At 36.5% G+C, this 24,979-nt stretch overlaps 1 pseudogene; it reads right to left on the bottom strand.

The window, feature by feature from the left end:
- Positions 1-780: 780 nt before the first annotated feature.
- Positions 781-23,995, bottom strand: LOC118576383 (annotated as a pseudogene).
- Positions 23,996-24,979: the final 984 nt, after the last annotated feature.

Genomic DNA, 24,979 nt, shown 5'->3' with positions numbered 1-24,979 from the left:
TGTTTGTTGTTTGTTGTATGCTTATGGAAACAGAGACTCACTATGTAGAAGCCCAATATGTCCTCAAATTTAAAACCTCTTGTTCCAGGGTCATAGTGCTAGACTCACAAAAATGTTCTATCTACACCTCATAAACACATTATTTTAAAAACATATTATCAGCACTTTGGAGGCAGAGGCAGGCAGATCTTTGTGAGTTTGAGGCCAGCTTGGTCCTACAGAGTGAGACTTAGGAAAGGCGCAAAGCTACACAAAGAAATCCTGTCTCAAAAAACAAACAAACAAACACCCAAAAAGATTATCAGGCCACTGAGCCACCTCAGTCAGTGAGAGGGCCTCCCTCCAAGCTTGGTGATAGGAGTTCAATTCTTGGACTTACATGATGAAAAGAAAGAGCTGACTCACAAGTATCTTACATCTTCATGTGTAATGTGGTGTGCACACCTCCATAGATGCACACTTGTAACCATGTACACATAATAGGATAAATAAATGCATGCAATGACATAATAAAAACAAATATGGTCAGCTTTAGCCTTCAAAATAGTCCTTTCCTGCCAGTTTATGTTGATCAGAAGGAGACCCTAGGAAGTTCATATTTTCATGTAACACATAAATATTATTTTTAGGCTTGTGAAAAGAAAAATTCCAGAAAAATAGTGCTCACCATAGCATGAGAGGTATGTCAGACCATCCATCGTATTTACACGTTATGGAGCCCTTGGTATGTTTATATTTGTTTTCATATCCTATGCATCATAGTCTAATTTATCATTGAGTTTAAAACCGTGTGCTATTATTTTTAGTTCCAGAATTCTCAAATATAGGCCTATCACAAGACTCTAATGCAAAATAAAATGGAAGATATCATTGAATGTGTCAATAGACATCTGAGCAATTCCTATGAGAACAAAAGCAGCCACAGGTTAATGTATGATAACAATTAAATACTATGTAAAAACACCCTTAGAAGTCCAACAATGAATCATTTTCTTAGATATTTATTAAATAAAAACTACTCAGTTAAGTTGTATAAAACTTTTTTAAAATAGTTTTTCAGCTCATTTTTTCTTATGTTTATCACATACTGCAAATAAAGACAATTTCAGAATATTTTGTTTTAGAGAAGGGTAATAACCTTTGTGAAACAATACCTATATTTAGTAGTTCATCTGTAATATCAAATATAGAAAAGTAAATTAGTTAAATTTAAAGTTGGTGGATTTTTTATCATATCAAAGTATTTTTTCTTTCACAATGAGAAAATCCAAAAGTCTTAAAATTATACTTTAATATAATGAATATTACATGGGAATAATTTAATTGTTTTTTCTTTAAATATATCTATAAAAGTAGAATAAATGAACATAGAAACTAAGAAAGCAGTAAATATATTAAATCACCTTATTATTTAAGTTATGTTGAATAGTTCTTGAAAAATAGCACTGGCTAGCTTTCTGATAAGTAAGACAAGCTGAACTAATTATTCTCAGAAAACTATCACTGACTGAAGGTATTAAAACATGAAAATTTGATGATACCTGGCAACATTTCTTTCTTTCCAATATAAAATATTTGGGAAAAATTTCTAAAAGGTAGACCTTCTGAGACAGACCTTAACTGATCATGTAAACACATATTATAAGGTTATCACATTCTGGGATTTAAAAAATGGACATGTATCTTCACCTAAAAATTTACCTTTATATCTAGGAGCAAAGGCTTTCAAAAAGCAGAGAATCTTTTAAAAGGCAGCTAGTCAAAGAATACTTCACTAAATTTAAAACTATAGGGTATTTTAAATCATTGGAAAGGAAAATGAACTGACATTCTACAGAGCAGGAATGAGTCCAAAAGGAAAAACAAATAGTGAAATATTTTTTCTTGAAGTTTAAAATGCATCTTTGAAGTGAACAACACCAGCTACCTCAAAGGAGAATAAAGCTAAACTCTTATACTTCACCAGAATAATGGCAGGAATATAATGAAGTACTCACTGATACATGAGGGTTGAGCTGACCATCCATTTTGGAGGCAGATAATTGTTCCCAATGTTTCTCCATTTGCTGTTACATATCCCTGTTTTGCACCTATATTGTGTTTTTTCTATTTAGAGCATATGTACGATCATATTCAGAAAGAAACCCATTTTCAATCTCGATATCATCCTTTGAACATGTCTCTAAAAAAGAAAGGAGTTAAAAATAAAGATTAGTGATGCTCAGTAGCTTAAGGATTTACAATACAATAAGATATTAAAAATAGCTGTTAGTCACTTATACGTGAAGACTTAAAATAATAAAAATCATTCACATGCCTGAACCAAGGAAATCAAATCATACCTTTAAAGATACATAATATTATGTTTGAATTTTTTAATATAGCAAGATTTAAATAACTCATAATTACATCTAAAATAGTGTTAAATTTTTTTTCCAAGTGAATCCACAATCCTACAGAAAGTCAGAATCCTGAAATAATATTTTTTTTCTTGCATTTTCTTTAAATCTGAGAATAACTGGCTCTCTAAGTCACCTAGACTTATTTAGTCAATTAGGGTTCCTGTGGATGGGTGATATCTTAGAAAAATCTATGTACACATTGCTACAGACTCCAATTTCAAGAATTTGAAATGCCATTGTAATCTCATTTTGGGGGATGTCTTTCTGTATGTTGTGAATATATATTATTCCCATTGGTTAATAAATAAACCACTTTAGCTTATGGCAAGGCATCTTAGAGGCAAGCAGGATAGAAGAGAGATAAGAAAGGGAATAGGTGGGGTCTGGAGAGAGACACCATCCCACCATGCAGAAAGTAACATGTAATGGCACACAGGTAAAATCACAGAACATATGGTGATATATTGATTAATAGTTATGGATTAATTTAAGATATAAAAGCTAGCTAGCAAGAGAAGTGCCAGAGACTTAACAGTTTGTAAATAATATAAGCCTCTGTGGGTTTACTTGGGTCTGAGCTGCTGCAGGACCAGGAAGGGCACAGGGAAACTTCTGGCTACACCTCATGCCTAAAATACAATGGATGTTCAATGTTCAAAGAAGATCATGAGAAACAAAAAATATTTAATCTTCTCATGACAAAATGATTCCTCCTCATATCTTTAATAACTGAACTTGAAAATGTAAAAGTAAATTTTTTAAATTCACTTTTCTTATCATCAGAATATTTCATTGTGAAATGTACCAGATAAATACATATTCCATGAAAAAAATTAATTAAAAAATAAAGTATAAAAGTATAATTCCAGTTATTAGATTTCTTCTCAGAACACACATTTGCTTGTTTATGGCTAAGTAAGAAATCAAAGAATAAAACATTAAATATTTGATATAAATGCCAAATAAAGGATTAGATAAAATATTGGGAGGAAACACTAAGTAGTAAAGAGACAGGAACACCATCAAATGACTGGAAAAGAATAAAAATCATAAAGACTTTCACTTTGTTAACTTGAAAAAGGAAGCAAATCCTAAGGCAAGGACAAACTGTGAAAACCTAAAATGATGACAAGAGATCAAGCAAAAGCCAAATGTGGGAAAGGTAATGAATTGTGATTTTGGTAAAGGAATGAAACAAATTGTAAAGAAAAGAAAAAGAGAGTGCCAGCCACAAACAAGAAGTGGAATGAGAAGTTTGGGTGAAAATTACCAGTGACTGTTATTGGAAGACAGAAAACCTCAGACTAGATCTCTCTTCCAGAGAGGCAAGAGACTAATGAGGTCTGTTATCAAGGAGGCTTTATTATGGAGGAATTTTCCAGAAAATAGTACACTGAGAAGAAACCTGACCAGAAAAAAAATAGGTATTTTACTGTGTACAAATTATTTTAAAGGAAACATCAGGGAATATTGTGATCATCCATATCAATTAATTTGACAAATTAAAAATTAATGGAGTTTAAAAGACATAGACTATACAACTCACTCAAGGAAAATATTTAAAATGAATGTAGTTGCTTCAGTATGGAAAACATGTACTAGCTAAACATTTACAGAATAACACAGGACCTTTCTGTTGTTATTGGTGCTATAAGCAACCTATGGTCTAACTTACTACACAGTTATATCATAATCATTAATATGAAAATTAAATTAGACTTTATCATTTATCTCTAATTTTATTCCAGAAAGGCATTTTATATTTATAAGCAAGCTAATTTTAAAAGTCACATGGATGGGTTGGGGATTTAGCTCAGTGGTAGAGTGATTGCCTAGCAAGCACAAGGTCCCCAAGGATCCTCAGCTAAAAAAAAAAAAAAAAAAAAAAAGAAAAAAAGAAAGAAAGAAAGAAAATAAAGAATGAAAAAGTCACATGGCAAGGGACCATAAAACAAAATAATTCTTCAAAATGTCCCATGATCTAGATACTTTAAACTTAATGTTAACATTATAAGATATGTTAATTAATAGAAACATCACACTTCTCCACCAATAGGTTTCTACAATCTATACTTTTATTTAACATTTGAATGTTATAAATTAAATTGTTCAGAAAGAAAGGAATTAAAGATCTAATGTTCCAAGGTAATCAGTCTAATATAATGGAATAGTCACTAAAGATACATGTGATGTTGGTAAATGTAGAAGTACACAGAGCTGTGGAAAAGAACAGCAAATCAGTAACCACACACATAGGACTAGTATATATTTAAGAAAAATTAATACTAATTTTATAGTAGAAAGAAAAAGCTCTCAAACCAGTCTAAAAAATTTCAAATGAAACAAAATTATCAAACATAGCTTCCATTCATACAGATATTCAATCTTAAGTACTAACAGCAAGTGTTCTAACAAGGTACTTCTTTACTCAAAAGATTGTGGTGGATGTGAAATCTTTTATCAAATAAAATTTTAACATTTAGGCATTTAAATGCAAAATAATAAGCTTAAACTTTTTTCTCACACTCATAAAATGAACACAAATACTGATTGTATACCTAAATGTAAAATATATACTTCTAGAAAAACATTTGCTTTTGGCTTAGGCAATGACGTTTTAGATGACAGAACAAAAAAAACAATAACTGAAATTTTTTGTTATTTTGAAGAAACAAATGCTTGCTATCATTGACCAATAGAGCCAGAGTTAGGGGTGAGACTTTGTGCCTACCTCACCTATAGATGTTGGGTTTTGCAGCTTGTGCAAATCATGTGCATGCTGTCACAGGGAGAGGGCTGACAATGCTCTAGTGGAGGGACACACACAGAACAGCTGAGGGGCGGAAGAGATAGGACTTGATTTTTTTTAAGAACCAAAAAATAGGGTGTGTTGGTAGGGACAGGAGGCAGATATGGAAGGAGTTCAGAGAGGGAGGTGAATATGATCAAAAAATGTTGTGTGCAATTCTCAAAAACTAATAAAAATAAGAATGGTAAAAAGCAAACAGTTGCTCTTGAAAGACAGACTGTAAGTTGAGCTGTAAATGTGGGAAAATACTTGTGAAGAACACTAGCCTACAGAAGGCTAATAGCCACAACATACTAAGTAGTCTCAAAATTTACTAGAAAGGAAACAAACCACAAAGAAAAAGTGGGCAACATTTTGAAGAAACATTTTCAGAAAGACGTGTAGGTAGAAGATGAGCAGGGGAAAGGATGTTCTTCAGCTTTTCCCTGAGACCTGAGATGCCACCACTAAAGTCTTGTAACACCAAGATATACAGAAGCTTGTTTCCCAGAGGCTGCATATGTGAATATGGAAGTCATAGATGCAGAAAATTAACAAACATCCACAAATGATCCAGCAAATGAATCCTGCAAAGGGAGAAAAGCAAGTAAGGCCCTCTCTAGGCATAAAGACTACATAAGCACAACAATGATCAGCAGAGCAAGACTTTCTTTAATTGTACAACTGTGAAATTTATATATCAGTGGTAACCAATAGTTGTATAATTTGATGCAAGTCCTAATCAATAAGCAGGAATTCATGCATGGTACAATAAATCTAGCCAAGTACCCTGGCGTAGAACCTATTACTACCACTTCACTAGACCAATACTATTTTAAGCAGCATTGTAAATACTTGTCCTGTATTCACAGATATGTAGTCAGCAGCTGTTCCAGCTTTGACCTGAAAGTACTACCCCCAGTGAGGCTTTCTGTAACTGTTACACCTACCTATGACCTGCCCCAGAGGCAGGCTAAGACTGGAGCCCTTAAGATCTGGGATGTGTATGTGTTGGCTCTCTTGGTTCCTGGTGATCCTGGATGCTGGATGGTAGATCAAGCAGAGTTCTCCAGAGAACCCAGCTGGACTGCATCTTACCTCTCCTGGATCCTGTGACCAACCTCTTTAATAGCTGTAAGTTACACACCAAAATAAACCTTCTTTTTAACTATGTGGAATTGCCTTAATAAATCCTCCAATACAGATTGGTGCTGCTCCCACCCATCATGAAAGAAGGTTCTCTTTTTGCAGAAAATGTAGATTAATTCAGAAATCCACAACAGGTCAAAATATAGAGAACAACTGAGTGTAGGTCGACCAATCCTAGTTAATTCATTTTCAAGAAAATATATACATTCAAGGTTCCAAGTACATCATAGAAGATGGAACAGAAAGTTTGTGAAAGACAGAAAATTAAGATGTCTTCTGTGACACAGTGTCTTTCTATATATGACAGATAAACTGCATCCACAAAAATCTCAGAATAAGGTTGTTCAGCACAATACCAGTAGACATGCCAATGCATGTAGGGAACTTCTCATTATCTCTACCCCTGGTTGAAAAGCTATATTTAATTAAAGTTTGCTATGAAAAGAAAATCAATCTTCTCTTTGAATTATCCCACCCACTAAGTTATCCAATCTCAAATGACCAGGCATAAATATATGTACATTCAGGCAGTACTAAAAGGACTCATAGGGTGCATGTGTAGGGGTATTGTGTGTGTTTGAAAAATCACAGTTAAAAAAGAAGAGTTCACGAATTTGATATGGGTGAAAAAGAGAGGAGTAGGTGGAAGGAGAGAGATGAGAAAATGGTGTATGAGAGATGAATTTTCAATAAAGTAACACACCTCTCAACTCTCACCAGAGAAGATTCTATTTGCAGTTGACTTCATTTAACACAGATACCTACAAGTGATCAACATGCAGAAAATAAGGCTGAAATATTCAGACCTTTATGGGATATCTTTATCACATTCTGTCCTATAAAGTCTCAAGAACACTGCAGAGGAAAGGGCAAGAAGAATAGATGAGCCAGAAAAGGTAATGAAGAACCAAACCAAACCATCCTCATTTCTAGCCAGCCCCTCACCCCAGCTTGAAACAGGCCTGATTTTCAAAGTTCTCAGAGCTTCTGACATAGGTCCCAGGACAAAGTCAAGATATTTGAAAAGCCATCTGGCAGCAACTGATTAACCATAGAATGACCCAATGCCAGAGATGGTCAAAGTACAAAGTCAGGATGTTTGAAGGACTATCTGTTAACAATGGATTAACCACAGAATGCCCCAATGCTGAAGGCAGTCTATAAAGTTTGACAAACAACTGGTTAAAAGTACAAAGTAAGATAACAGAAATTCTGGAAAGCCCCTAAAACTTGACCCAATCAGAATTGTACTCATACTAGCATCCCTAAATGATGTAACCTTATGGTTTTTGCCTTTAAAACTGAGCCTGCAGAGGGACAGGCACCTCCTCCAGCCTCTACTGTGTCAGGGTGCTCAACTGAGGTCCCTGCCAAACAGCATGATCTGCTTCAATAAACCTTGCTTTTGCATTTCAGTGAGTTCATGTCTCTGGTGGTATCTATGGGGGCCTTGTGCCCAGGGCACAATAGTAAATGACCACCAGGAAGCAGGATTTTAGGGCACAGCAAGGAAGATGCACCTATGAATTCTGAGTGGTTGTGAGAAAATGCCCAAAGCCTGCACACATGCAAGGTAGACTAGTTCTAGCATGGGGGTGGAGATGGGCATAGAATTCCACCCCTAGCAGCTTCTGGCAAAGGAAGAATCACTTTTCTTTGAGTTCACTCCTGATAATTTGGCCACTCTCCAGTGTAACACCACCCATGCAAGAATACAGAAACAGCACAACTTGTATTTTGTAGGATGTTAGAAGAAGGAGGAGAAGGAGGAAGAGGAAGAGGAGGAGGAGAAGGAGGGGGAGGAGGAGGAGGAGGAGGAGGAGGAGGAGGAGGAGGAGGAAGAAGAAGAAGAAGAAGAAGAAGAAGAAGAAGAAGAAGAAGAAGAAAGAGAGAAAGAAGGAAGGAAGGAAAAAAAGAAAGAAAGGAAGAAAGGAAGGAAGGAGGGAAGGAAGGAAGGAAGAAAAGAAAGAAAGAAAGAAAGGAAGAAAGGAAGAAAGAAAGAAAGAAAGAAAGAAAGAAAGAAAGAAAGAAAGAAATGGTAGGCCTGGAGAGATGGCTAAGAGGTTTAGAGGACTGGCTGCTCTTCCAGAGGTCCTGAGTTCAATTTCCAGCAACCACAAGGTGACTCATAGCAATCTGTAATGAGATCCAATGTCCTCTTTTGGCCTACAGGCACATGTGCAGTTAGAGCACACAGACACAAAAACATAAATACATAAATCTTGAGGAGGAAGAGGAAGAAAAGAAAAGAGGACACCAAGATGAATGGGTAGTAGAAGGGACACATGCCAGAGAACAGTTGGGGATAGGTGAATATAAGGAAAGATGCTTTTTAAAAATTTGAAGAACTATAAAAAGGAAATTCTCAAAAACTTAGAATTGTTTTTAAATGTCTTTCATAAGAAAAATAATTCACAAATATTTACTTATGTCTCATTGAGTGTTAAAATACAGTTACTAAAATAACTACTTAGACACTCATAAGATGAGCCATGACATACAAGAAAATATTCACAAATGTGGCCAGCCCAAGAATGTATCATAGAGATTCAGGTGTGTATTAAATCTATACATTGACCAGCCAAGCGTCTGATAAAGGCAAGTCATTTATTATGAATATTTGGTGATATCCAACCTTTAATATTTCAGCTGTCTTCTACTATGAAATTCTTGCATGCCAAGTATTTCCAGACCAGCTGAACTTCTAGGTAACTAACTCCACCTCTGAGCCTAAGAGACAAGCTGGCTGGAGACACATATCTTTGCTTCTTGCCCAAATGAACCTCAGACCATCCCCTTGCCTCAAGGCCCAGTGGCTCTCCAGAGCAATTGACTGAGAACAAAAGAGGTTTTTACATATCAAAGTGGATGGTAGGGTGGAGGAACATTCCCCAGGAGGCAGAGATCCACATGCCTAGGGAAAGAAAAGGCAGACATTTTCTGGAGAGCAGACAGAATGGCATGGTGTTAGTTATTTTGGCACTCTTACCCCTTGAGAAAATGTCCTGAACATGACAAATCCACAGAAGAGCTATTTATTAATATATGATAGGAAGAGCCTGACATGACAGGCCTGTGTGAAACACACATGTGGTCAAGAGAAAAGGAATAGAGGAGAAGAGACCAGTTCAAGAATGGCGCTGGCTTTTTAAAGAGTGGGTCTTGCATGCTAACAGGAACGCATGTGGCTACTCCAGGCATGTGTGTAGATTACATGGCCATGTGTGCTTTTTGCAGCCATGCAAAGCCACAGAGTCCTTGTCACCAGGGATGTTTTGACCTGGAAATGGCTATTTTGAACTGGAAATAACTAGGTGTTCTGCCTGGCAAGCCCAACCCTGTGGGCATGTTGTGACTTCATATCACATGGGTGAGAGAAAAGAGAGGAAGACAGAGGTTCTGTAGAGGGTAGGCAGATCTCAGGTAGAGTTTTCTGAGTGCCAGGAGTAGAGAGTAGTGGTAATGCAGAATGAAGAAATAGAGGACAAAGATGAAGCTGGAACCATGGGAGTTTAGAATTAGCAGGACTATGAGCTAAAGACTTGGATGGAACTGAAGCTATGTAGACAGGATTTCATCCCAGAGAAATAAAGTAGATGATAAAGAGCTTGGTGTATCTAGACTTATTCTTGTCCTGAGTGCCTGAGGAGCTGTAGCTGTATTGATAGAAATTTGTCCTAGAGGAATAAAGTTTCCACAATAAAAGTCAGTTACTATACAAGTCATTGTTAGTTATTGGCACTCTTACCCTGCGAGGAAACGTCCCTAAACACAACTAATCGACAGAAGAGTTTTTATTGAGATAGGAGAGAAAGAGACAAATGTGAACAGGCCTGTGGGAAACACACGTGGTCAAGAGAAAGGGGAGAGAGAAGAGAAGAGACTGGTGCAAAAATGGCTCTGGCTTTATAGAACTTAAAGAAATAAAAAGACAGAAATATGAAAAAACAGTATATACATATGTATCAGCACAATTAACAAATATGAACAAAACCAGCATGACAGAAAAGCTAGCCAATAAGAACTCAGTACAAATTTTAAGCAGGTCACTAATATAAATCATATAAAAATTTGAATCAAAGAAGATAAAAATTCTTAGAGATTACATAAATTATGGACAATATCAAAAAATAATGCTAACAAGAACATCAACAAAAAGACAGAAAAGAAGACAATTGACAAGCATTCAAAAACAGATTAAAAATTTTAAATATACATTACATTCATAAATAGGAAGATAATATGTTTATATGATTATTTCAAAATTGTTCTGAAAATTCAAGATAATGTCATTCACATCTAATAAAAATATTTAAAGTTGGCTATCTGAAGTAAACTAAGAATACATATAACTCAGATTGATTTTTAGATTTCATTAATATTACAGCAAAGTAATTACAAATGTGTGAACAAAAATGCATTAGAGAAATAAATTCATTGACTACAAATTGATTTAGGATTATATTTTTTAAAACTCAAATGATAATGAAAGGATTTTTTAAATATTTATTTGTATATTATGTATACAGTATTCTGCTTGCCTATATGCCTACACACCAGAAGAGGGCACCAGATGTTATTACAGGTGGTTTTGAGCCACCATGTGGTTGCTGGGGATTGAACTCAGGACCTCTGCAACAACCGCCAGTACTCATAACCACTGAGCCATCTCTCCAGCCCAAGGAAAGGAATTTAAATCAGCACTATTATGTTGTAACATTTTGTAGACATTTATTTTGAAAATAAAGTGTGACATCACACAGTCATTTTCAAGAACAAAGAACAAGAAGTAATCATCTGTACAAAGATATTACTACAGAGATTGGAGAAAAACATGAAAACCAGACACACAATGTTCTAGAATTCCCTTTCCAGTTACACATCACAAAGAATTCAGAGAGAATCAGCAGTACTTTAAAATGGAATGTTACTACTTGAATATATGAATGATGGGTGTAGTTATTATTGTATTTGTTTAATTTAAAACTATATTTTATAATTGTTTTGAGTGAAATAACAAAGTGATTTCAAAGTTTATAGTACTCTAAACAAAAGTTTAGTCAATATTTTGTTGTAATGTCTATTAGGTGTGTTTAATTTTCTATATACTTACCAAGAATCCTCAGTATTCACTTATACACACTTGAAAGGAAGCATTTTGCCACAGGTAATATAGATGGGATGGGGAGTCAAGAACATCTTGTGATCTCTGAGCCAGTTACTTACTGACACGGATGCATTTGGGTTGAGGAGACCAGCCATTCTCTGTACATGTAACAGTGTCTTGACCATTTGGAAGACTGTAGCCAGGGTAACACTTGACTTTCACAGACTGGTCCTGTATATAGTTTCCTTTCCATTGTAAATAATTCCCATTGTCCACATACTGGAAATCACATTGCTCTAAGGACCATAAGAGTACCATAAATGTTAAATTAAAACACCAACAACATACATACACACATTTATTTTAAAAAAAGACAAAACTAAAGTTTATCTTTACAATAGTTAAATGAATATATGTGGCATTCAAAAACAAAACCTTTACTAGTGTTTTAAAAAGCAGCATTTATCTTTAGTTTTTATAAATAAAATATGCAAGTCATAAAGGCTTCTCATAGTCCCTATTTTCCATGTTCATTTCATGAAGGACTGCTCACAAAAGACAGAAACTAGTCTCTTTTGCTCACAAAAACTTTGTGTTTCTTATTTTGTCATGGGAGAATCAAATATAATTATGTAAGTGCTCTTGTCTTTCCACTCTTGGATAGAATTAAACATGATTTCATGCAGACATTGACTTACTGAGGCACGGAACTGCAGGCTCCCACCCTCGTACAGTGCAGTGAATGTAGTCCCAGAAGTGCCCCGAAGGAGTCACAAAACCTCTGTGGCAGTAATATTCATACTTCTTTCCTATAGGTACTGGGAAGTAGGGTCTGTATCTCCTTTCATCATATAGACCTCCATTTTTGATTTGTGGAAAATCACAAGGTTTCACTTGCAATAAAAAAATCAAACAGACAGAAAAACACTCTTATCAGAGGTAAATCACTTGATCAGTGAATTGCCTTCTATTAATTACAATAACATGTCTAAAGAATTGCTGTGGATATCGCTCTGTGTAAATAAAGTTCTGATTGGCCAGTGGCCAGGCAGGAAGTATAGGCGGGACAAGAGAGAAGAGAATTCTGGGAAGTAGAAGGCTGGAGAGAGACACCGCCAGCCGCCGCCATGAAAAGCAACATGTAAAGACACTGGTAAGCCACAAGCCATGTGGCAAAGTATAGATAAGCAGAAATGGGTTAATTTAAGATAGAAAAAGTAGATAACAAGAAGCCTGCCACAGCCATACAGTTTGTAAACAATGTAAGTTTCTGTGTGCTTTCTTGGTTGGGTCTGAGCAACTGTGGGACTGGCGGGTAAGAGAGATTTGTCCTGACTGGGCCAGGCAGGAAAACTCTAACTACAAAGAATGTCTAGAAAAGGAGACAAATAGTATTCAGACTGCTGAGGTATGTGGATTAGTTTTTCCTCATGAAATCAAGTTATACCTGATAGGTCACCAGAGTTTAGGTCAGGGTTTTTTGTTAATATCCAAAATGATAACTGCCTTATAATTTGAATCAGAATTGAAATCTAATGTGATTACAAAAGAACAAACTATTTTTACAACTTTATATGGAAATGCTATATTGTTTATTGTATTAATAAGTTTATATGAAATGTTACAGTAAATGTTTCCTCTTCATGTCTTATATATAATTAATAAATCTTTTAATATCAGAATAGTATTAATTTTTCAATGAATTATAATTCTAGTTCAGGGACCCTCATGAAGTATGTTAAAAGAATTCCAATACATGCCCAAATACACAAATCTCATAGCTTCCTTATTTATGCACACACACATTTGTTACATGGTCTATAAATTTAAATTGTTTTTCTCTTGAGTGTTCTTCTTTAAAATTTGAGAATTTTACTTTTCATAGGACATCAAGAAATTAAATATGTTAGAATCCATCCCTGGTGCATGAGTGGGCTTTTTGGAACCTACTACCATCATGAGGCAGGGGGAGAGGCTTGGACTTGCCTCTACTGGATGGGCCTCCTCATGGGAGGCCTTGCCATCTTGTGTGGGGCAGTGGAGCTGTGTACAGAGCAGGAGGCTGGCGAGCAGGAGGATGGAAGAGGTGGATCTTTGGTTGTAAAATGAATGGAAAAATTTTTCTTAATTAAAAAAATTAAATTAGCACACTGAGATTTCTTTTTAAAGGGTAACAAAATGACACATGGTATAAATTAGGGATATTATAGACTTATACACATATTCCTCTGCCTCTTAGCTGATTTTCCTTCTCATGTGGACACAGATGAATTTGTCTTTGTCTCTTCTATAGGTAATTCATCAAAACAGGATAATATTCCTTAAAGTGCATGATCAGCAAAGGTGGTCAGTACATAAAACAGCACCATTTGAATCTTATACATTTCCAGATGTAGGTCTTGGCCAATCAGCAGTGATGGTTGGCCAATCACAGTGTTGATTCAGGATACTCACAACATTGATTAATATATTTACTAATTTTCAAAAAGCTTTACATAAGTAACAGCACAGATAATTATTGATTATAAGTAATACAGATTCAATATGGCACAAAAGATCAATTTGTGGACTCTCTCCTAGTCAAGATTCATGGTCATAATCCCCTGTATTGTTCTAGTTGTGAATTTATACATATATTTCCCAAAATAGCAAATCATTTGATGAAAGAAATGAGTAATTGAAGAGGCCTGCCTGAGAAGAGAGTACTACACATTTTAAGTAGAAAAGGTATTTCATGAAATTAGTCATCTTTATTTTATTCAGGAAAACACCATAAATTCTGCTGTGGGAAACCTCATATTCAGATATATTCACGCCATGGTCCAGATATCTTTGGGCAGATCTACAATGTAGAACCTCCACTATACAGACTCCACACCTGTAATTATAAACCTACTCAAAAGCCTATGGCAGGGGTTTCATAAGATCTAGGGGGGGCTGGGCGGTGGTGGTGCACTCCTTTAATCCAAGCACTCAGGAGGCACAGCCAGGCAAATCTCTGTGAGTTCAAGGCCAGCCTGGGCTACCAAGTGAGTACCAGGAAAGGCACAAAGCTATACAGAGAAACCCTGTCTCAAAAAAACAAACAAACAAACAAAAAATCTAGGGGGGAAATAATTCTGTTAGTAAGATAAATTGATATAACACTGAAGAATCTTCTAACTATATATGTTCATATCTTAGATAATCATAATTGTCAGCATTAATCAGAGATGACTCTCTTTTCCAGTAAACTATGATGAATGTAGAGACTTGTTAATGCACAAGGCACTGGGAGTAGTGAGAGTGTGCTCATCATTAAACAAGACATTTATACCATCCCTCAAAAGGGATGAAAGGGCACAAAGATTCTAACAGCTGAAATATAGTAATCATGGCTGTGAAATATCTGCCAGCCTATTCAGAGCCATTATAATCACAAATTATCAACATCTGCAGATGTCTGCACTGAGTCTATCAAGAAAGGGTCATCAACATCCAGGCATGAATGGAGTAAACTCCCTGGGAACTGTGACCCTCATCTCTGAACTATTTCATCTGATTGATTTAGAAAAATATTAGGAGTCAGTGATTTCAGGTTTTTACCCACAAGTGACTAAACTAGATTCCAAAAGACAGTACCAATCCAAGTGTTGCACATATGCCCTTTGTTAAACTACATGTACCATTCATGAAACTCAAACTTGAGAATCTGGGAAAAAGACAGGCAAGTATGAAGTGTTATTGGTAGAGTTGGGGTGTGAGAAAAAGTTATGGAGATAGACTATTCAGAATGTTTTATATACGTGTAAAAATTGTCAAATAATTATTTTTTTAAAAATTATAAAAACATCATTTTCCCTTACAATTCTCATAAAGTAATAATATTTCCTACTGAAAATTGCTTTTCTTTCTTAGGATTTGGACCTCATATATTTCCCGAATTCTCACTTTAATGGAAACTTGCTTTCTCATTACTGGTGCTATTGGGAGAGGGTATAAAGTTCAGAAGTTGCTAGCTTGGTTGAAATAAGTCATATCATTGGGGCTATGCATTTGAAGATGTAGTGGGACCTTGGCCATTCTTTTATAGGTATGTTTCCTGGTGGGAAGGAGGCAAGCAGCTTTGCTTTAGCACTCACTCCTTGACATAATGCTCTGCCTCTCACAGGCTTAAAGTGATGTGACTAGTTGACAGTGAAATCAAGTCACCCAAACTGTAAACAAATCCTTCTAAGTTATTTCTTCAGCTTAAGTGATATATATATATATGTATATATGTATATGTATATATATGTATGTATGTATGTATACATATATATGTATGTATACACATACACACAGCTTAAGGAATACAAGGCTTCAGTATGATATGCATTTATCATGAATGTCTAGATAGGAAGAAAGGAATATGGATGTAGATTGGCAAAAACCTGAAAAGTATGAAAGAAGTATATCAGAAATAAAATACTCTTGATTCAAATGATGCTGTGTGTATGTGAAGAAGCTATTTAAGTCCTTCAAAGCAACTCCCTGCAACAAAGATAACATAATTTCCCTCTTCGTGTGTGAGCTAGACTCAGAACATGAAGAACTTCCATGCCAGAAACAATTGTGTGTGAGTAGATCACGGACAATTTCTGGGCCCCCATTGTCTCTCTGATCAGTAATTCCAGAGCAAGTAAGCTGTCATCAGGCAATCTATGCCGAGGCTTATCTGATAAGGAACTGAGGGCTCTTATCAAAGCCCTATGAGTATGACATGTGGGACATAGGACCTAATGTTTAGTAAAGGTTCCTGATGACTGACAGCCATGGCAGTCTCTGAGAGCACCTCACTGATGCTGAGACAGTAGCCAAGTCATCCTCAAATCTGGACCACTGATACGAGGAGATAATAAAAATTTGTTATGAAGCAAATATTTTTATTGATATTTGCTACAATGCAAACAAATAACTAAAATTAAGTCTTATATGTCATGCTTTCCCAGTAGTTTGCTAACGATCTTTGAAAATGTTTCTTATTTTGAAAATTTTGCATATGCACGTACACTTAAATTTGAGTAGCAATAAATTATGAATTTAACTTTTCTAAAATTTATTTTCAATATTACTTAAAATCTTAAGTTTTAACATCACTTAAAACTTAAATGTTATTTAAAAGAAAAACCAGGTAGGCTGCCTGCAGATCTTTTCTTTCACTATGTTCCCCAAGATCCAAACCCCTGGCCTCATTCTCAGTTCTTCAGCAGAACACCTGTGGCAACCATTTCCCCCTCACTTCCATTTAGACCCCACAGATTTCCCCTTCTAATCTCCCTCTCCTCACTCATGGCTATATTCCAGCCCCCAACCCCAAGGCATCCAACCAAAAAGAACACCACTTTCAGCCTTCCTTCTGCACTGCCCACATCTCCTGTGGATCCTAAACACCTCCCTCTCCCTACTTGTTGCATTATCTCAAGCCCCCATAAAGGCAAGCACCCTCTGCTATCCCACAGGCCTTGCTTGCCAGAAAACCAGGAAGGCTGCCTGCATACTTTGTATTCTCCCTCTGCTCCCCAAGATGCAATCCCCCAGTCTCAAACCCAGCTCTGCAGTTCAACACCTGAGGCAGCCTTCTGTGTCCTCCCTCAGCTCTGATCTCCTGTGCATCCCACAGATCTTACCCTTCTTCCTCCCTCCCACACTCTTTGCTTTGTCCCAGCCTCCAAACCAAGAAGGCATCCCACTGCAAAACCAAATTCCCTGGGAATATATGAGCTGAGCAGACCAGGAAAATAAGTAAAACACAGCCACCACACTCTCAGATACTAGAATGTGAAGGGGGAGGGGAGACAGGGTAGAGGGAGAGAATCTGGGAGAGACAATTGGAATTAAGGGGTATTTGAGGGATGATAATGGAAACCTAGGGCAGTGGAAACTGTCTAAAACTCATGAGTATGATCCCAACAAAGTCTCCTAATAATTGGGGATACAGAACCTCAACTGGCCATCTCTTGTCAACAAACAAGGATTCCAGCAGTGAAACTGGGTTGCATTAAGTTGAGTTGTTGAGACAGACAATCCCACAGAAATCCCCAAATGAACCAGGCTGTTGCTACAAAATGAGTTGTTTTTACAAACTGAGAGTGGGGCCCCATTGCAGAGCATAACATCACACAGCTTATTGAATATGGAGAAGTAGACCTGGTGCCTACATAGAGCCTTCACCCCTAGATTCTAGTGCCTTTGGTGCTGGGAGGTACTTGGCAGGCTATCAAAAATACAAACACTGCCTCACTCCTAAATCCTATAATCTTTCTTGCCTGGCTAATATGCTAAGGCAATGGTGGCACAGAACTTGTGACAGTAGCCAACCAATGTCTGATTTGACCTAAACCACTCTCCATGAGAAGGAACACACACTCAATACTGCACGAGTAACCAAGAACTAGAGACTAGATAAACCACAGACCTAGGATAAAAACTGAATACTACCAATAATAAATTAATAAATCAATCAATAATTAAGTAAATGGATTCCTAATGATGTTCTGCTGTACTTGTAGACTAAATAAATAAATAAATGATTCCAATGCTATTTTGATATACTTGAAGACTAGTACCTTATCCAGTCATTATCAGAGAGGCTATTTCTGTCAGCAAAGAGAACAGATGCAGAGACTCACAGCCAGACATTAGATAGAGAGTCTAAATTGGAGGTCTCCATCAAATCCCTCCTTACAGAGCCAAGGGAATCTCACAGTAGAGGAAGACACCAGGAAAACAAGTCACTGTCCACCAACTAAGCAATGTGCATATGAACTCACACAGAGACTGAAACAGCAAGCATAGGGCCTACAGAGGTCTACATCAGATCTCTGTGAATGTATTACAGCTATTAGCTTTGCATTTTTATGGGACTCCTGACTGTGACAAGTTGGTCTCTGACTCTTGTGCCTGTTGTTCAGTTCCAACTTTGAGATGATAGGTTTTACTTCATTTTAATTATAATATATTATGATATGTTTGGTTGTTATCTCTTAAAAGACATTTCTTTTCTAATGAGAGACAGAAAGGGAGTGGATCTGGGGATGAGGGGAATTTGGGAAAAAGTATGAGGATGAGAGGGAGAGATTACTATAATTAGAATATGTTGTATGAGAAAAGAATCTATTTTCAAAAGGAAAATTACTATTATTACTTAAAATATTACTTGCTTTAAAAAGTAAAGTGTTTCTAAAAGTTGTATGCAAACAAAAAAGTCAAACATTTGCTACTCATCTCCATTTGTCCATGTTGAAAAGTGTGATTTCAGGATTATGAGGAATATAGGTGTGAATAAAGCTTACAGCTGCATCTTGGAGCAGGAATCCAGCCAGTACTTGTACACTTGACAACTGTTTCCCAGGTTGCAGGATAGAAGCCCTCTTTACAAGCATATGTAATTTCATCATCAGTTCTGTGTTTGATCCTGTGAGGTGAGTAGCTACCATTTGGAATATAAGGAGGTTTGCATGTCATTTCTGAAAAGAAACATATACAAATAATGAGGAATATTTTAATTCTCATTAAATTAAAGAATATGAACATTAGCCAACCCAATTCCTCTCCAGTTGCTGATCAGCAGGGAAAACTCCCCACAGGCAGGCTCACGCACTAACAGCCCCCATCAGACACTGCAATCTACAAGACTCATGTCCTACCACAATACTCATCTGCTTGTGACCCCAGTAAATTCCCGTGATAAGGAACCCACCAGCACCCATTGGACGAAGAGATGAGTGACTTCTCTTCTTCCCAGAGAGTCCCTGGGAACCCACCCCCCCAAATCTGCCCAGTTGCTTCCCAGCAGAAAAAACTCACCAAAGTCATACAATCCAACCAAACCCCCCCATTGGACCCGGCAATCTACAAGACCCAAGCCCTACCCCAAAAACCATCTGTCTTCGACTCTTGTAACTTCCTGAGACAAGGAATCTGCCATCACTCATTGGACCAAGAGTGGTTTCCTGACACACAGAATCCACCAGCTCTGATTGGACCGAGAGTCCTGATAAGACCAAGGGTGACTCCTTGAGTCATAGAATCAGCTGGCTTGGAATGGGCTAAGTGCAGCTCTGTGAGATTCAGAATCTGCCAGTTCCAATAAGACCAAGAACTAAGATTGGACCCTACGGATCCCCTGAGACACAGACACAACAAGCACAGAATTGACCAATAGCAACTTGCTCAGGTAATGCACCTTTTGTACCTATAGGAAAAAAGAGATGGGCAGACATCAATGCAAAAATACATGCAACAAACATAAAGAACAATATGGCATCACCAGAACCCTGTCCTCCTCCAAAAGTAAGACTTGACAATCACAATGTAGATGAAGCAGAAGAAAGTGACCTTAAAAATAGCTTCATAAAGATGTTACAAGCCGTTAAAGGAAAAATGAAAAATTCCCTTAAAGAAATTGAGGAAAAGACAAACCAAAAATGTTAGAAATCAATAAATACTTTCAAGAAAAGCATGAAAAAGCGATTAAAAATGTAAAGGAAACAGTACAAGATCTGAAAATTGAAATAGAAAAAATGAAAAAGACACAAACAGAGGGAATACAGGAAAGAGAAAATCTGAGTAAACAACCAGAAAAAAACAGATGCAAGCATACCCAACACAGTACAAGTGAGGGAAGACAAAATTTCTAATGTAGAGGATACAACAGAGAAAATAGATTCACCAGTCAAACAAAACAACAAAGTCAAAAAAGTCATTACCCAAAATGTCCAGAAAATTATGGGACACCATGAAAAGGCAAAACCTAAGAATAACAGAGATAGAAGGAGAATAATACAAACTCAAAGGCACAAAAAATATGTTCAACGAAGTTATAGAAGAAAACTTTCCCAACTTAAAGAAGGAAATACCTATGAAGATACAAGAAGCTTATAGAACACCAAATAGTCTAGACCCACCAAACAGTCCCCTCACCACATAATAATTAAACCACTAAGCATAAAGAATAAAGAAATAATGTTATGAGCAGCTAAGGAAAACGGCCAATTGTCCTCTAAAGGCAGACCCATCACAATAACACCTGACTTCAAAATGGAGACTTTGAAAGCTAGAAGGTCTTGAACAGATGTAATGCAGACACTAAGAGACCATGGATGCCAGCCTCGACAATATACCCAGTAAAACTTTCAATCACCATAGACAGAGTGAAAAAAAACATTCCAAGACAAAAGCAGATTTAAACAATACCTATCCACAAATCCAGCTCTACAGAAAGCACTAGAAGGAAAATTCAAACCTAAGTTGGTCAGATACACCACAAACACACAGGCAATAGATAACCCCACAGCAGTAAATCCCAAAGAAGACAAACACACACATTACAATCAAAAGATAACAGGAATTAACAATCACCAGTCATTAATATCCCTTAATATCAATGGACTTAATTCACCTATAAAAAGACATAGGCTAACAGAATGGATATGAAAGCAGGACCCATCTTTCAGCTGCATACCAGAAACACACCTCAACTTCAAAGACAGACACTGCCTCAGAATAAAAGGCTGGGGAAAAGTCTTTCTGCTGTGGATATCACTCTGTATGCTGTGAATGTGTTGCTCTGATTGGTTAATAAATAAAATGCTGATTGGCCCGTAGCCAGGGAGGAAGTTTAGTCAAGATGATAAAAGAGGAGAATCCTTGGAACAGGAAGGCTGAGTCAGGTGTCACAGCCAGAACAAGAGGAAGCAAGATGTGAAGGCAGAACTGGGAATAGGTACCAAGCCACATAGCTAAACATAGATAAAAATTATGGTTTAGTTTAAATGTAAGAGCTAGTCAGTGGTAGGCCTGAGCTAATGGATGAGCAGTTTAATTAATATAAACCTCTGTGTGTTTACTTTTGGGAAGCTAGTGGGAGAAAATTTTCCCAACTGCTGGCATTCCAGGACACAGGAAATCTTCTAGGTACATCTTTCCAATCAAATGGACTTAAGAAGCAAACTGGTGTAGCCATCCCAATATCTAACAAAATAGACTTCAAACTAAAATCAATCAAAAGATATCAAGAAGGACATTACATACTAATTACAGGAAAGATCCACCATGATGAAGTTTCAGTTCTGAACATGTGTGCCCCAAATACAAGGGCACCCACATATGTAAAAGAAACATTACTAAAGCTTAAATCACATATCAAACCGCAAACATTAATAGTGGGGGACTTTAATACCCCACTCTCACCACTGGACAGATCTGCCAGATCAAAACTTAACAGAGAAATAAGGGACCTAACTGATATAATGACATAAAGGGACATAATCAATATCTATAGAACATTTCACCCTAACAAAAAAGAATATCCCTTCTTCTCAGCAACCCATGGAGCTTTCTCTAAAATTGACTCCAGAGATGGTTCAAAGCAAATCTCAATAAATAAATAAAAACTTTGGAATAACCTCCTGTATTGTATCGGACCACCATAACTTTAAGTTAGATTTCAACAACAATAAAAATTGCAGAAAGCCTACAATCTAACGCAAACTGAATAATGCTTAACTGAATCACCAATGGGTCAAGGAACAAATAAAGAAAGAAATTAAAGATTTCCTAAAATTCAATTAAAATGAAAGAACTACATCCCTAAACTTAAGGGGCACTATGAATGCAGTGCTAAGAGAAAAATCCATAGCACTGAATGCTCACATAAAGAAGATGGAAAAATCTTACACTAGTGACTTAACAGCACACATAAAAGTCCAAGATCAAGAAGAAGCAAAGTCATCCAGGAAGAATAGATGCCAAGAAATAATCTAATTGAGGGCTGAAATCATTAATATAGAAACAAATCAACAATACAAAGAATCAATGAAACAAAGAGTTGGTTCTTCGAGAAAATCAACAAGATATACAAACCCTTATCCAAACTAACCAAAAGGCAGAGAGAGCATCTAAATTTTCAAAATCAGAAATGAAAAGGGAGACATAACAACTAACAATGAGGAAATCCAATGAGAAAATCCAGAGAATCATCAGGTCATACTTCAAAAACCTGTACTCCACAAAACTGGAAAATCTGAAAGAAATGGACAATTTTCTAGACAGGTTCCACATATCAAAGTTAAATCAAGACCAGACAAAGACAAAAAAAAGGCAGAAAAACACTTATATAAACCATTTGATCAGTGAATTGCTTTCTACTAATTAAAATAACTATGTCTAGAGAGTGTCTGGGAGAAGGAGACAAATGGAATTCAGACCACTGACGTATATGAGAATGTCTTTCCTCATGAAATCAAGTTGTCCCTTAGATCTCACCAGAGAAATAGGTCAGGGATATTTGATATCCACTGTGATAACTACTTATTTATAACTTGAATTTGAAGAGAAATATATGTAATGACATCATGGTGAGCTATTGTAACTTCATTTTGAAGTGCTCTACTGTTCATTGTATAAACAAGTTTATATGACATGTTTCATTAAAATTTTTCTTTTTCATGTTCTTACTTATAAATAATTAGTGCATTATCAGAATAGTATTAATTTTTCCTTGAAGGATAATTCTACCTCAGGGAACCTAATCCAATATGTTAAAAGAATTCCAACAAACACTAACAAGAGCACACAAATTTCCTATTATTTCTCATTCATTTTTTTGTTGTTTTAAAAGAGAAAGTTTTCAAGAATATTCTCTAAAATTTGGTAGATGGTTAATAATAAATTTAACTACTTTTTATCCTAAGTGTTATTCTTTGACAAATTTATGAATTATCCATTTCATAGAACATCAATAAATTGAATCAGCTCACATAGGTTTCCTTTTAAAGGGTACCAACTGGAGGCAAAAACAGGAATATCATTACCATACTCCTCAGACTCTTAGCTAATCTTCATTTGTAGTGGGTAGCCATTCCAGCTTTGACCTGGAAGTTCCAACCCCAATTGTGGCTTCAGTAAATGTCACTCTTACAAGGCAGGGCTGAGAGAGGATGCTGAAGACCTGGGATCTGGATGTGGGGCCTCTCTTGGTTCCTGAACTCTGGGCACTGGAGGTAGACCAAGCAGAGTTCTCCAGAGAACACCACTGGAAGTTGCCACACCTTTCCCAGATCCTGTTACCTATCCCTTCACTTGTAAGTTATCCCACAAAATAAACCTCCCTTTTAACTATGTGGAGTGGCCTTAATAATTTCACCCATATTCATTCTTATGTGGGCACAGATTAATCTCTTTGTCTTTTTTTTTCATATGTGATTCCTGAAACATATCTAATAGTCTATGAAGTGAATGACCAGCAGAGGTGGTCAGTACTTGAAGCAACCCCTTTTGAATTTTCCATTTTTCCAGATGATGGTTGGTCCATTACAATGTTGATTCAGGCTACTCACAACATTGATTAATATATTTGCTAATTGTACAACTTTCCTAAAGAAATACTAGGACAACTCATTCTGTTGACTCATCCCAGAAATTTCTTGATATTACTGCTAAATTTTATCCTACTAGAGAATCAGTATGGCACAAAAGATCAATTTGAAGAGTCTGTCTTAATGAAGATACCTGATCATCATCCTTCATATTGTTACAGTTTTGAATTTATACTGTATTTTCTTCCAAACAGTAAAACATTTGATAAAAGAAATGAAGAGAGGTTTGGTCACTGGGGACCTAGGCATGTAAGGGATACTGGCCACTGGCTGTTTCTCCTCCTTTAGTTCCTGAATGCCTGAGGTGAAGAGTTTATGGGCATGGCCTCTTGCTGCATGGCTTTGCCAAACTGAAAAGGACACACATGGACATAAACCTTTGAAATGTATGTGAAAACCAATGGACTCAGATATTTAATTTCAGTGAGCAGTAGTTGACCAACACAGGATGTTTTCTACTTAAGAATATTTTATCCAAGATAATCAGTTTTAATACTCTGTTTAGAAAGCCTAAATTATGGATGAATGTGGAAATATTGGTGGGTGGTTCTTTCCAAGAGAAGACTGTGATGGCTTTTTGACATAAGAATGTATTAAAGGATTGTAAAAATCATAAATATTTCACTTTATAAGTTATCACTATGCAGATAAAATACCATACTGGCCATACTCTTAAAGCATCTTGCCATCCTTCCACTTTGCTCTATTCAACTATCTAAATATCACCATTAAGTCTCATTTAGTCAGTTAGTCTTGTGATATTGTGTGTGCGCAATAGTGTGTGTTTGTGCATGTGTGCGTGCTATGTGCAAATGAGTGTTTTCAATTTTCCTGTGCACATGAAATGCCAAGGAGGAACATCAGATGTTTCCTCTGTCACTCTTGTTGTTGCCTTGAGACAGGATCTCTAACTGAACCAGAAGATTGTCGTTTCAGGAGAGCTGGCTACCCACTGACAGTTTGGGTATCTACCTGTCTCCATCTCGTGATGAGATTATGAGAATGTGCAGCCATTTTCAGTTTTGTTTTAAGAGTGCTGGGGTTCCAAATGTAGGTCCTCATGCTTACACAGGAAATGCTTGCACCTGCTGAACCAGCTACTCAGTACTCCTGTGACACGTGTTTAACCCTAAAT

This window comes from Onychomys torridus, unplaced genomic scaffold, assembly GCF_903995425.1.
Source record: "Onychomys torridus unplaced genomic scaffold, mOncTor1.1, whole genome shotgun sequence".
Taxonomy (NCBI): Eukaryota; Metazoa; Chordata; class Mammalia; order Rodentia; family Cricetidae; genus Onychomys; species Onychomys torridus.
This window is presented reverse-complemented; position numbering and strand designations above follow the sequence as displayed.